Source organism: Aulonocara stuartgranti (genome assembly GCF_965226115.1).
Source record: "Aulonocara stuartgranti genome assembly, chromosome: 15".
NCBI lineage: Eukaryota > Metazoa > Chordata > Actinopteri > Cichliformes > Cichlidae > Aulonocara > Aulonocara stuartgranti.
In genome coordinates this window covers 27,972,978-27,987,705 of record NC_138951.1, presented here as the reverse complement: position 1 = coordinate 27,987,705, position 14,728 = coordinate 27,972,978, and positions in this window count along the sequence as shown.

The following is a 14,728-nucleotide window of genomic DNA, read 5'->3' as shown; positions in this document are numbered from 1 at the left end:
GTAATGTGGATGGTAGAAGCTGGCGTCACAGTCTCTGGTGTAATGTTGATGGCCTAAGCCAACAACAGTGGCCCTGGTGAAATGTGGATGGTGTTGGCCAGCACCAGAGGCCCTGGTGTAATTTGAATGGCTTAGGCCACCAGCACAGGCCCTCGTGTGGTGAAGATGGCCTCACAGGAAGCACTGTCCCTGGTGTAATGTGGATGGCCTCAGCAAACAACACTGGCCTTGGTAAAATGTCGATGGTATTTCCCAGCACCACAGGCCCTGCTGTAATGTAGATGGCATCAGCCAGTAGAACAGGCCCTTGAGTATTGTGAATGGCATCAGCCAGCAACACAGGCCCTTGGGTAATATGGAAGGCTAGCAGCACAGGCCCTTGTGTAATGTGGATGGTATTGGCTAGCACCACAGGCCCTGGTGTAATGTGAATGTCCTCAGCCATGACCACAGGCCCTGATGAAATGTAGTTGGCCTCAGCCATGACCAAAGGCCCTAGTGAAATGTAAATGTCCTCAGCCAGTAGCACAGGCCCTGTTGTAATGTGGATGGCTTCATCTAACAACTCTGTCGCTGGTGAAATATGGATGGGATTTGTCAGCACCACACACCCTGGTGAAATGTGCATGATATCGGTCAGCACCACAGGCCCAGGTGTACCTTTCACCAGAGCGCATGTTGCCGGCTGAGGCCATCTACATTTCACCAGGGCCTGGCTGCTGTCTGAGGCCATTCACATTACACCAAGGCCTGTGCTTCCTGTGAGGCCATCTTCACCACACCAGGGCCTGTACTGTTGGATGAGGCCATCCACATTACACCAGGTACAGTTCTTCCTGTGTGGCAATCATCACCAAACCAGGGCCTGTGGTGCTGGATGAGGCCATCCACATTTCACCAGGGATTGTGTTGCTGGCTGATGCGTTCCACAAAACACAAGGGCCTTTACTACTGGCTGAGGATATTCACATTACACCAGGGCCTGTGGTGCTGGCCAATATAATCCACGTTTCACCAGGGCCACTGTTTTTGGCAAAGGCCATACACAGTGCTTCCTGTGAGGCCATCTTCACCACACCAGGGCCTCTGCTGCTCGTTGATGCCATCCAGATTACACCTGGGCCTGTGGTGCTGACCGATATCATGCACATTTCACCAGGGTGTGTGGTGCTGACGAATCCTATCCATATTTCACCAGCGACAGAGTTGTTAGATGAGGCCATCCACATTACAACAGGGCCTGTGCTACTGGCTGAGGACATTTACATTTCACCAGGGCCTGTGGTCATGGCTGAGGCCAACTACATTTCATCAGGGCCTGTGGTCATGGCTGAGGACATTCACATTACACCAGGGCCTTTGGTGCCGGCTGATACCACCGACATTTCACCAGGGCCAGTGTTGTTTGCTGAGGCCATCCACATTACACCAGGGACAGTGCTTCCTGTGAGGCCATCTTCACCACACCAGGGACTGTGCTGTTGGCTGAAACCATCCACATTACATCAGGGCCATTGGTCCTTGCCGATGTCATCCACATTTCACCAGGGCCAGTGGTGTTGGCTAAGGCCATCCACATTACACCAAGGTCTGTGGTGCTGGCCATTACCATCCACATTTCACCTGGGCCAGTGTTGGTAGATGAGGCCATCCACATTACAACAGGGCCTGTGCTACTGGCTGAGGCCATCCACATTATACCACGGCATGTGCTCCTTGTGAGGCTATCGTCAACACACCAGGGCCTGTATTGCTGGCTTAGGCCATCCACATTGCACCAGGGCTAGTGCTCCCTCTGAGGCCAACTTCACGAAAGCAGGGCCTGCACTACTGTATGAGGTAATCTACATTTTCACCAGAGCCTGTGTTGCTGGCTGATGTGATCCACATTGGAAGGGAGACTCGGCTTCGCACCTTTCATTCACCCGTAGCTAGCCAGGCCCCTGTAATTGGTGCAGCCGAAGATAGCGTAGGCCCCGCTAGCTGTTCCCCGGCAGACCCCAAGCAGCTGGGGAAAGAGGGCGGCTGGGTGACGGTGAGGAGGAAGCATAGTCCTAAACAGAAGCCCCAGGTACACCACCAACCTGTTCATGTGTCTAACTGTTTTTCCCCACTCGGCGACACGCCCGCCGGGGGTCAAACTCTGGTAATTGGTGATTCTGTTCTCAGACATGTGAAGCTAGAGACACCGGCAACCATAGTCAATTGTCTTCCAGGGGCCAGAGCAGGCGACATTGAAGGAAATGCAAAACTGCTGGCTAAGGATAAACGTAAATTCAGTAAAATCATAATTCACGTCGGCAGTAATGACACCCGGTTACGCCAATCGGAGGTCACTAAAAGCAATATTGAATCGGTGTGCAACTTTGCCAAAACAATGTCAGATTCTGTAGTTTTCTCTGGTCCCCTCCCCAATCAGACCAGGAGTGACATGTTTAGCCGCATGTTCTCCTTAAATTGCTGGCTGTCTGAGTGGTGTCCCAGAAACGATGTGGAATTCATAGATAATTGGCAAACCTTCTGGAGGAAACCTGATCTTGTTAGGAGAGACGGCATCCATCCCACTTTGGATGGAGCAGCTCTCATTTCTAGAAATATGGACAAATTTATTAAACCCCCCCCCAAAATATGACTATCCAGAGTTGGGACCAGGAAGCAGAGTTGCAGTCTTACACGCATCTCTGCAGCTTCTCTCCTCCTGCTTATTTGAAGAGTTTCAGTCAGGTTTCAGAGCTCATCACAGCACAGAAACAGCTTTAGTGAAGGTTACAAATGATCTTCTTATGGCCTCTGACAGTGGACTTATCTCTGTGCTTGTCCTGCTAGACCTTAGTGCAGCATTCGATACTGTCGACCATAATATCCTATTAGAGCGATTAGAACATGCTGTAGGTATTACAGGTACTGCACTGCAGTGGTTTGTATCATATCTATCTAATAGACTCCGATTTGTACATGTAAATGGAGAGTCCTCTTCACACACTGAGGTTAATTATGGAGTTCCACAGGTTCAGTGCTAGGACCAATTCTGTTTACATTATACATGCATCCCCTAGGCAGCATCATTAAAAGACATAGCATACAATTTCACTGCCATGCAGATGACACCCAGCTCTATCTGTCCATGAAGCCAGATAACACACACCAATTAGTTAAACTGCAGGAATGTCTTAAAGACATAAAGACCTGGATGGCCGCTAACTTTCTGCTTCTTAATTCAGATAAAACTGAGGTTATTGTATTCGGCCCTGAAAAGCCTAGAAATATGGTATCTAACCAGATTCTTACTCTGGATGGCATTACCTTGGCCTCCAGTAACGCTGTGAGGAACCTTGGAGTAATTTTTGACCAGGATATGTCCTTCAACGCACGTATTAAACAAATATGTAAGACTGCGTTCTTCCATTTGCGCAACATCTCTAAAGTTAGAAAGATCCTGTCTCAGAGTGACGCTGAAAAACTAGTTCATGCTTTTATTACTTCCAGGCTGGACTACTGCAATTCATTATTATCAGGATGTCCAAAAAACTCGCTGAAAAGCCTTCAGCTAATCCAAAATGCTGCAGCAAGAGTACTGACAGGGACTAGAAAGAGAGAGCATATTTCTCCTGTTTTGGCTTCCCTTCAAACCCAGAATTGAATTCAAAATCCTGCTCCTCACATACAAGGTCTTGAATAATCAGGCCCCATCTTATCTTAATGACCTTGTAGTACCATATCACCCCATTAGAGCACTTAAGGCACTGATCCTGAATCCTCCCGTAGTTATGCTGCGATAGACGTAGGCTGCCGGGGATTCCCATGATGCATTGAGTTTTTCCTTTCCAGTCACCTTTCTCACTCACTATGTATTAATACAGCGGTCCCCAACCCCCGGGCCTCGGTACCGGTCCGTGAGTCGTTTGGTACCGGGCCACGAGAGTTGAGAGTTGAGGCTCAGGTGTGAAATGTATGGTTTTCAGGATTTTTATCGTTTTTTTTAGCGTTATTTTGTTATCGTTTTTTTCGTTAACTCTGTTTTCCTGGGTCTTTTCACGTGTGTTATGAATAAATCTTCCTTTTTACGGTACCGGTACTAGGCCGGTCCGTAAAAATATTGTCGGGCATGAACCGGTCCGTGGTGCTTAGGGACCGCTGTGTTAATAGACCTCTCTGCATTGAATCATATCTGTTATTAACCTCTGGCTCTCTTCCACAGCATGTCTTTTATCCTGTCTTCCTTCTCTCACCCCAACCGGTCGCAGCAAATGGCCCCGCCCCTCCCTGAGCCTGATTCTGCTGAAGGTTTCTTCCTGTTAAAAGGGAGTTTTTCCTTCCCACTGTCACCAAAGTGCTTGCTCATAGGGGGTCATATGATTGTTGGGTTTTTCTCTGTATCTATGAAGCCCCTTGAGGCGACTTTTGTTGTGATTTGGCGCTATATAAATAAAATTGAATTGAATTGAATTACGGACTAAACCTGGGACATTTGTGGCCCCAGTGCATGTGCCCTATCTGCCTTGTTGGTGTCCTTGATTTTTAAAAGTAAAATGTCTTATTATGCTATAAATAAAGCCAGAGAGTGAAATCTGTGCTGATCCTAATACAAATACCTGAAGACAAAGTGCCTTGGTTGTTTTCGATTGTTCTTTTCATCAGACATAATAACTACTCAGATCTCCTGGACTTCTTTCTTTCTTTCTTTCTTTCTTTTCATTCCTGAAGACATGCACATCTTCAGGAACAAAGCTACAACCCAGATGACACTGTCAAAAGTGTCTTTAACTGAGCTTTGAGAAAAGGTGGACTGCTGAATGAAAGTAAGATTTGCATTTGGTTTGGAAATCAAACTCCTCGACCAATACTTAGTATTCCTTTTCCATATTTTCTAATACACACACACACACACCAACAGATATTGTGTATATATAAATGGTGAATGCTCATATCGAACATGGGCCAAGTTTCAAATAATGAGGTCAGTATATGTACAAGTAATCCCTGCTCCAAGCACAGAAGTACCACCCACCTGCTATTCAAAACTTCTGAGGAGCAGCCAATAAGACAAAGGTTGGCTCAAAGAGAGGACAGCTAAACTGGCATATTTCAAATGGAAGATAAATTGAAGGACTGCACCAAGACTCAGTATAGGATAAATAAGCATATTTTCAGCAATGGTTCACACAAATTTGCTGTAGTGCACAAATTAAAGTATGGAGCTGGAAATAAACATAATTAGCTCTCTTTAAGGGACTAAAACATCTCTAGATTGTATTTTGAATAGATCATGAGTGGTCCATTTTTTTTGTCATTTGCTATAATAAAATCCCCCTCATAATGTAGTGAAGAGTTGCCAAGGCCATCTATCTGCAGCCGTGGTTTTTAAGATATGGTACTTTTTAAAATACACACAGTGGGACACTGCCATAGACTGGTGACCTGTACAGGGTGTACCTTGCTCAGTCTGTGACAGCTGCTCCAGCCCTTCATGACCCTGAATCAGATACACCATTAAAAAGGAGGTGGATGGATTGACAGGGGATCAGAGGTATGGTGGACTGTAACTAAATAATTAAATAGAAAAAAATTAACTGTAAAAATAAATCTGTTAGGGTGCCTGGGTTCGTTGACCCAAAATTTTGAGTTTTACATTATTATTGAACTTTGATTTTGCCATTATTTATCATTTCTAGTCTTTTGGTTTCTTAGAGTTCTGTCTTCTGGTTTCTGTCTCTGTGTTACATAGTTGTTCTGTCTCCCCCTGTCTGCTGTATCCCCTCGTCAAGTCCGCGTTGTCTGTGTTATGTTTCCTGTTTTACTTTGAAAGTCCATGTCTCATGTTAATGTATCTGGATTTGCTTCCCTTGTCTCGCTACCCTTATTTGTCCCAGCTGTGTTTCTCTGTTGTCTCCCATTCCCTGATGGCTCTCTCTGGGTATGTAAGCCCTGAGTTTTCTTTGGTCTTTGTTGCGATCTCCCTCATCCTATGCTGTGTGTTCTGTTTGGCTGCCTGTGTAAGTTTCTTTTGGTATTCTTGCTTTTGTTATATTTGTGTTTAGCGTTAAAGCTGTTTTGAGTTTACACTTTTACCTCCAAGTGTCTGCACATTGGGTCCACAGTTCCTGCCTGCACACAGCACATGACAAAATCATTGTGTAAAAACAAAACAAAATGCTGTCTTCTTTATTGACCATTTACCGTCAAACACATTTCAACTATAAGCTTCAATCAGTGCAAACCAAAGCCACATCCCCAGATATAGAACCATGGGAGGTTTAAACACTAATTAGTGTGAATGCTTGAAAAGTTAAATCAGAAGAGCAGGCTGTCTTTACACTGTCACCACGTCCATATAATAAACTCCACAGGCATGAAAAATGAGAATTCAGTAGACATGACATATGTGAGTGAAGTTGGGCCCCCCACCTTCTTCAAATCCAACAAAAGTGGTATCAAACGTTTGTGCTACGTTTGTGCTGCAAAAATTGTCGTTTGTGCTGCTATCATTTTAAAGATATTAATCAAAATTTCTAGAGGTCATCAGAGGTCAACCAGCCCCCCCACATTAATTAAATCAAACAAAATGGGTGTCAATCAACTGTGCTACGTTTGTGCTGGTTTGTGCGGCTTCTGTTTTAAAGATATTAATGAAAATGTAAAGGTCAACCAGCCCCCCCCCCCCCCCCCCCCCCCCCCCAACACACACACACACACACACACACACACACACACATATTAATGGAATCGAACAAAATTGATGTCAAACATTTGTGCTACGTTTGTGCTGGTTTGTTCTGCAAAAATTGTCGTTTGTGCTGCTATCATTTTAAAGATATTCAAGAAAATTTGTAGAGGTCATCAGAGGTCAACCAGCCCCCCCACATTAATGGAATCAAACAAAACTGGTGTCAATCAACTGTGCTACGTTTGTGCTGCAAAAATTTACGTTTGTGCCGCTATCATTTTAAAGAAATCCATACAAATTTCTAGAGGTCATCAGAGGTCAACCAGCCCCCCCACATTAATGGAATCAAACAAAACTGGTGTCAATCAACTGTGCTACGTTTGTGCTGCCTCTGTTTTAAAGATATTAATGAAAATGTAAAGGTCAAAAGGTCAACCAGCCCCCCCACATTAATGGAATGAAACAAAACTGGTGTCAATCAACTGTGCTACGTTTGTGCTGGTTTGTGCTGCCTCTGTTTTAAAGATATTAATGAAAATGTAAAGGTCAAAAGGTCAACCAGCCCCCCCACATTAATGGAATCGAACAAAATTGATGTCAAACATTTGTGCTACGTTTGTGCTGCAAAAATTTACGTTTGTGCCGCTATCATTTTAAAGATATTCAAGAAAATTTGTAGAGGTCATCAGAGGTCAACCAGCCCCCCCCACATTAATGGAATCAAACAAAACTGGTGTCAATCAACTGTGCTGTGTTTGTGCTGGTTTGTGCTGCTAAAATTGTCGTTTGTGCTGCCTCTGTTTTAAAGATATTAATGAAAATGCAAACGTCAAAAGGTCAACCAGCCCCCCCACATCACCCAAATCAAACAAAAGTTGATGTCACAGGTTTGTGCTGCAAAAAATTTTGTTTGTGGTGCTATTATTTTAAAGATATTAATAAAATTCCATCCATCCATCCATTTGCTTATCCTTTTAAGGGTCGCAGGGGGTGCTGGAATCTATCCCAGCTGTCATAGGGCAAGAGGCAGGGTACATCCTGGACAGGTTGCCAGTCTGTCACAGGGCCAACACACAGGGACAGACAACCATTCGCACTCACATTCACACCTATGGGCAATTCGGATTAACCAATTAACCTATCACCAGAAGCTGCATGTCTTTGGAGAGAGCCCGGAGAGAACCCACGCAAACATGGCGAGAGAACCTGCAAACTCCACACAGAAAGACCCTGGCGTGATGGTGGAATTGAACTCAGGACCTTCTTGCTGTGCGGCAACAGTGCTAACCACCGTGCTGCCGTAATAATAACATTAAATAACATTTATGAAGAAATTAAAAGGGGCATGCCAGTAGGTGCGTATCAGTTTATAATTGGATAAGGTGTTTTGAGCCATTAAGCATGTGAGTGAAGTTGGCCCCCCCACCTTCTTCAAATCCAACAAAAGTGGTATCAAACGTTTGTGCTGGTTTGTGCTGCTAAAATTGTCGTTTGTGCCGCTTTCATTTTAAAGATATTAATGAAAATGTAAAGGTCAAAAGGTCAACCAGCCCCCCCACATTAATGGAATGGAACAAAATTGATGTCAAATGTTTGTGCTGGTTTGTGCTGCAAAAATTTACGTTTGTGCTGCTATCATTTTAAAGATATTCAAGAAAATTTGTAGAGGTCATCAGAGGTCAACCAGCCCCCCCCACATTAATGGAATCAAACAAAACTGGTGTCAATCAACTGTGCTACGTTTGTGCTGCAAAAATTTACGTTTGTGCTGCTATCATTTTAAAGAAATCCATACAAATTTCTAGAGGTCATCAGAGGTCAACCAGCCCCCCCACATTAATGGAATCAAACAAAACTGGTGTCAATCAACTGTGCTACGTTTGTGCTGGTTTGTGCTGCCTCTGTTTTAAAGATATTAATGAAAATGTAAAGGTCAAAAGGTCAACCAGGCCCCCCACATTAATGGAATCAAACAAAACTGGTGTCAATCAACTGTGCTACGTTTGTGCTGGTTTGTGCTGCCTCTGTTTTAAAGATATTAATGAAAATGTAAAGGTCAAAAGGTCAACCAGTCCCCCCACATTAATGGGATCGAACAAAATTGATGTCAAACGTTTGTGCTGGTTTGTGCTGCTAAAATTGTCGTTTGTGCCGCTTTCATTTTAAAGATATTAATGAAAATGTAAAGGTCAAAAGGTCAACCAGCCCCCCCACATTAATGGAATGGAACAAAATTGATGTCAAATGTTTGTGCTGGTTTGTGCTGCAAAAATTTACGTTTGTGCTGCTATCATTTTAAAGATATTCAAGAAAATTTGTAGAGGTCATCAGAGGTCAACCAGCCCCCCCACATTAATGGAATCAAACAAAACTGGTGTCAATCAACTGTGCTACGTTTGTGCTGCAAAAATTTACGTTTGTGCTGCTATCATTTTAAAGAAATCCATACAAATTTCTAGAGGTCATCAGAGGTCAACCAGCCCCCCCACATTAATGGAATCAAACAAAACTGGTGTCAATCAACTGTGCTACGTTTGTGCTGGTTTGTGCTGCCTCTGTTTTAAAGATATTAATGAAAATGTAAAGGTCAAAAGGTCAACCAGTCCCCCCACATTAATGGGATCGAACAAAATTGATGTCAAACGTTTGTGCTGGTTTGTGCTGCTAAAATTGTCGTTTGTGCTGCCTCTGTTTTAAAGATATTAATGAAAATGTAAAGGTCAAAAGGTCAACCAGCCCCCCCACATTAATGGAATGAAACAAAACTGGTGTCAATCAACTGTGCTACGTTTGTGCTGGTTTGTGCTGCCTCTGTTTTAAAGATATTAATGAAAATGTAAAGGTCAAAAGGTCAACCAGCCCCCCCACATTAATGGAATCGAACAAAATTGATGTCAAACATTTGTGCTACGTTTGTGCTGCAAAAATTTACGTTTGTGCCGCTATCATTTTAAAGATATTCAAGAAAATTTGTAGAGGTCATCAGAGGTCAACCAGCCCCCCCCCCCCACATTAATGGAATCAAACAAAACTGGTGTCAATCAACTGTGCTACGTTTGTGCTGGTATGTGCTGCAAAAATTGTCGTTTGTGCTGCATCTGTTTTAAAGATATTAATGAAAATGTAAAGGTCAAAAGGTCAACCAGCCCCCCCACAGTAATGGAATTGAATAAAAGCCTTCAGTTTTCAGGCCCCTCTTCTGTGGAACCAGCTTCCAGTTTGGATTCAGGAGACGGACACTATCTCTACTTTCAAGATTAGGCTTAAAACTTTCCTTTTTGCTAAAGCATATAGTTAGGGCTGGACCAGGTGACCCTGAATCCTCCCTTAGTTATGCTGCAATAGACGTAGGCTGCCGGGGGATTCCCATGATGCATTGAGTTTTTCCTTTCCAGTCTCCTTTCTCACTCACTATGTGTTAACAGACCTCTCTGCATTGAATTATATCTGTTATTAACCTCTGTCTCTCTTCCACAGCATGTCTTTTATCCTGTCTTCCTTCTCTCACCCCAACCGGTCGCAGCAGATGGCCGCCCCTCCCTGAGCCTGGTTCTGCCGGAGGTTTCTTCCTGTTAAAAGGGAGTTTTTCCTTCCCACTGTCGCCAAAGTGCTTGCTCATAGGGGGTCATATGATTGTTGGGTTTTTCTCTGTATCTATGAAGCGCCTTGAGGCGACTTATGTTGTGATTTGGCGCTATATAAATAAAATTGAATTGAATTGAATGTTTCATTAGAGTGGGTGTGGCACACTTAATCAAAATGATTTGCCAGTGGGACTGTTTGAGAAAAAAGCCTCATCGGGTGAGGGATTTCTACGTGCGATCAACTTGTCAACTTGTCAAGTCCCAATCCTTGGAAGAAGCAAAGGTCCTAATACGCAGCATTGCTATTGTGGCATTAAGTGAGACAGAAGGCTGTGACAGTTTTGGAAACCCCATTATGTCAGAAGTGTCCAAATCAAATCTGAAAAGAAAAATTGCAGATGAGACTGTTTCTGATGACAAGGAAGAAGAAGACATTAGATTGGATCCATGCACAGAAATAAACACCGACTTAAGGCAGTGGGTGGCAGATATTTGTGAGAGGAGCAGGTGCCATGCTGAAGATCATGGTGATCGAGACAATATGCACTATCTACCTGAGCTCGTCCCACACCTTTCTGTCTCTTGTGACAGAGAGTCTGTTTCTTAATCATTTGACAAAAACCCTACACAGTATTTTAAAATAGTGTTCTCCAGATCAGAGCTGTAATCTATATAGAACATGGGGTTCAAAGCAAGGAAAAATTGTGTGTTTATCAGTGAAACCTTTAATTTGTGTTAATTTTATCATTATCAATATATGAAATCTTCACCTTAAGGGACTTAATGAATGGTTTCTTCTAAAAATTAGGAATGATTGAGTCATTTCACATCATATGAAAATATTAATTTTTAATACAAATTTGGCCCTAAAAAAATGGAAACTCAGTAACAAAGATAATGGAGATTCTCTAAACACGAGCGAATATCACAGTAAAATTGTTGATTGTGATTTACACATTGGATGTATCCTCAGTGATTTGGTACAATTATACAACATTTTATAAGAACTGAACAACTGATGAAACTAATTATAGGCCAATCTCCAACCTTCCTTTCATATCAAAAATCCTTGAAAGAGTAGTTGTCAAACAGCTAACAGATCATCTGCAGAGGAATGGTTTATTTGAAGAGTTTCAGTCAGGTTTCAGAGCTCATCACAGCACAGAAACAGCTTTAGTGAAGGTTACAAATGATCTTCTTATGGCCACTGACAGTGGACTCATCTCTGTGCTTGTCCTGCTAGACCTTAGTGCAGCATTCGATACTGGGTGGCTGTAGCTCAGGTGGCAGAGCAGGTCAGCCACTAATCAGAAGGTCGGTGGTTCGATCCCAGGCTGCCTCCTGGCTGCATGCCAAATATCCTTGGGCAAGATACTAACCCCATGTTTGCCTACTGGTGGTGGTCAGAGGGCCCGGTGGCGCCAGTGTCCGGCAGCCTCGCCTCTGTCAGTGCGCCCCAGGGCAGCTGTGGCTACAATGTAGCTTGCCATTGCCAGTGTGTGAATGTGTGTGTGAATGGGTGAATGACTGAATGTAGTGTAAAGTGCTTTGGGGTCCTTAGGGACTAGTAAAGCGCTATACAAATGCAGGCCATTTTACCATTTAATATCCTATTAGAGCGATTAGAACATGCTGTAGGTATTACAGGTACTGCACTGCAGTGGTTTGTATCATATCTATCTAATAGACTCCAGTTTGTTCATGTAAATGGAGAGTCCTCTTCACACACTGAGATTAATTATGGAGTTCCACAGGGTTCAGTGCTGGGACCAATTCTGTTTACATTATACATGCTTCCCTTAGGCAGCATCATTAGAAGACATAGCATACATTTTCACTGCTATGCAGATGACACCCAGCTCTATCTGTCCATGAAGCCAGATAACACACACCAATTACTTAAACTGCAGGAATGTCTTAAAGACATAAAGACCTGGATGGCCGCTAACTTTCTGCTTCTTAATTCAGATAAAACTGAGGTTATTGTACTCGGCCCTGAAAAGCTTAGAAATATGGTATCTAACCAGATTCTTACTCTGGATGGCATTACCTTGGCCTCCAGTAACGCTGTGAGGAACCTTGGAGTAATTTTTGACCAGGATATCTCCTTCAACGCACGTATTAAACAAATATGTAAGACTGCGTTCTTCCATTTGCGCAACATCTCTAAAATTAGAAATATCCTGTCTCAGAGTGACGCTGAAAAACTAGTTCACGCATTTATTACTTCCAGGCTGGACTACTGTAATTCATTATTATCAGGATGTCCAAAAAACTCACTGAAAAGCCTTCAACTAATCCAAAATGCTGCAGCAAGAGTACTGACAGGGACTAGAAAGAGAGAGCATATTTCTCCTGTTTTGGCTTCCCTTCATTGGCTTCCTGTTAAATCCAGAATTGAATTCAAAATCCTGCTCCTCACATACAAGGTCTTAAATAATCAGGCCCCATCTTATCTTAATGACCTTGTAGTACCATATCACCCCATTAGAGCACTTCGCTCTCGCTCTGCAGGCCTACTTGTTGTTCCTAGAGTATTTAAAAGTAGAATGGGAGGGAGAGCCTTCAGTTTTCAGGCCCCTCTTCTGTGGAACCAGCTTCCAGTTTGGATTCAGGAGACAGACACTATCTCTACTTTCAAGATTAGGCTTAAAACTTTCCTTTTTGCTAAAGCATATAGTTAGGGCTGGACCAGGTGACCCTGAATCCTCCCTTAGTTATGCTGCAATAGACATAGGCTGCCGGAGGATTCCCATGATGCATTGAGTTTTTCCTTTCCAGTCACCTTTCTCACTCACTATGTGTTAACAGACCTCTCTGCATTGAATTATATCTGTTATTAACCTCTGTCTCTCTTCCACAGCATGTCTTTTATCCTGTCTTCCTTCTCTCACCCCAACCGGTCGCAGCAGATGGCCGCCCCTCCCTGAGCCTGGTTCTGCCGGAGGTTTCTTCCTGTTAAAAAGGAGTTTTTCCTTCCCACTGTCGCCAAAGTGCTTGCTCATAGGGGGTCATATGATTGTTGGGTTTTTCTCTGTATCTATGAAGCGCCTTGAGGCGACTTATGTTGTGATTTGGCGCTATATAAATAAAATTGAATTGAATTGGGTCCAACTCCTGCCTGCCGCACAGCGATTCATGACACGGGTCTTTTAACCTAAAAATGTTTTAATGGCCATGAAGAAAGGACTCTTCAATAGATCTTTCAACTCACCTGTGTTTACTGTCTCCACCTGAAATTAATTTCAGTCTGAAGTTTTTTCTTTCTTCTGTCCTTTTGTCTTCAGTCTTCAGCCTTGGAAGGAAAAAATAAAAATATTGAAAACCTTATTAGCACACTAAATATACAAAACCTTGCTATATTTCAATTGTTTTAGATCGAAGTTGCCACTGCTAGCTAAGTCAGTTTTGAATCATGCTAATGAGAAGAAGAAAAAAAAACCTGCCGAACAATGAGGCTGCTGTTGTAAAAACGGCAACTTTCTTGCGTTGGCAAGTGGTCGTTAAAATATCATTAAGACCCTGTCTTTTTATGTAATTCTTAGTAAAACTGTTTTAATCGGTTAAAACTGACGACATAATCTATGTTTGAAAAAGAGCGCGAACAACAGCGAACCACTATTCACCACCTGGGTCTGTGCTTTTCAACACAACAGCGCATTCGAAATAGAAGTTCTTGCCTGCAACATATACTTGCTTTTTTACGGAAAAAATAAACATAACGAAGGTTTACTTACAAGTTTCTCCAAATGTGCTCTCCAGTCGCTCGAGAAGGGCAGCCATATTGAACAGAATTTTCTGTCAACGTCGTTCAGGTTAGAGAGAAAACGTCATGACGTAGTTGACATACACATGCGGAGCTCGGAAAAAAACCATAATTAAATCATAATTAAGAAAGCAGTATTTACTCTTAACTTCTAAGCCATGTACAATTATAACTGTTTGAATCGTTAACAGAACAAAAGTTTTAAGTTGTTTCAACTTTGAGGAATTTCAATTGTTATATCCACAAACTTTATAAGTCAGGTAGACTGTTGGGGTTTACAGTGCAGTAAAACTTGGCAAAGGACAATACTGTGTCATGAACACCTGTGCCTTTGATGCCTTCTGTCAAAGTCTGTGCTGCGCTTACTGTGACAGTCGTACTGCTCAAAACATGTTGAATAGTTCAGAGGAGAACAAAGTATTCCAGCTTGTGAAATCCCTTGCTTCAAAGGGTGTCACTGAACATGCCTATTCATTGAGGGCAGAGGTGCTGAGCTCAATATTCTGCCCTGTTCAGTTGAAGACTGGTGTTCATCGTGTTGATGCACAGTGCCATGTGTCCACAGTAATTCAAAAAACAATGACTGAAAATCCAAGTGTTCACTTCACAAGAAAGTGTTCCTCCCAGTACTGCAAACTTTACACACCAAACACAAGGCAAATACCTTTTGTTTCCATTGATCTGTCAGTCCTCTCAGCTTCTGGCATAGCTCAC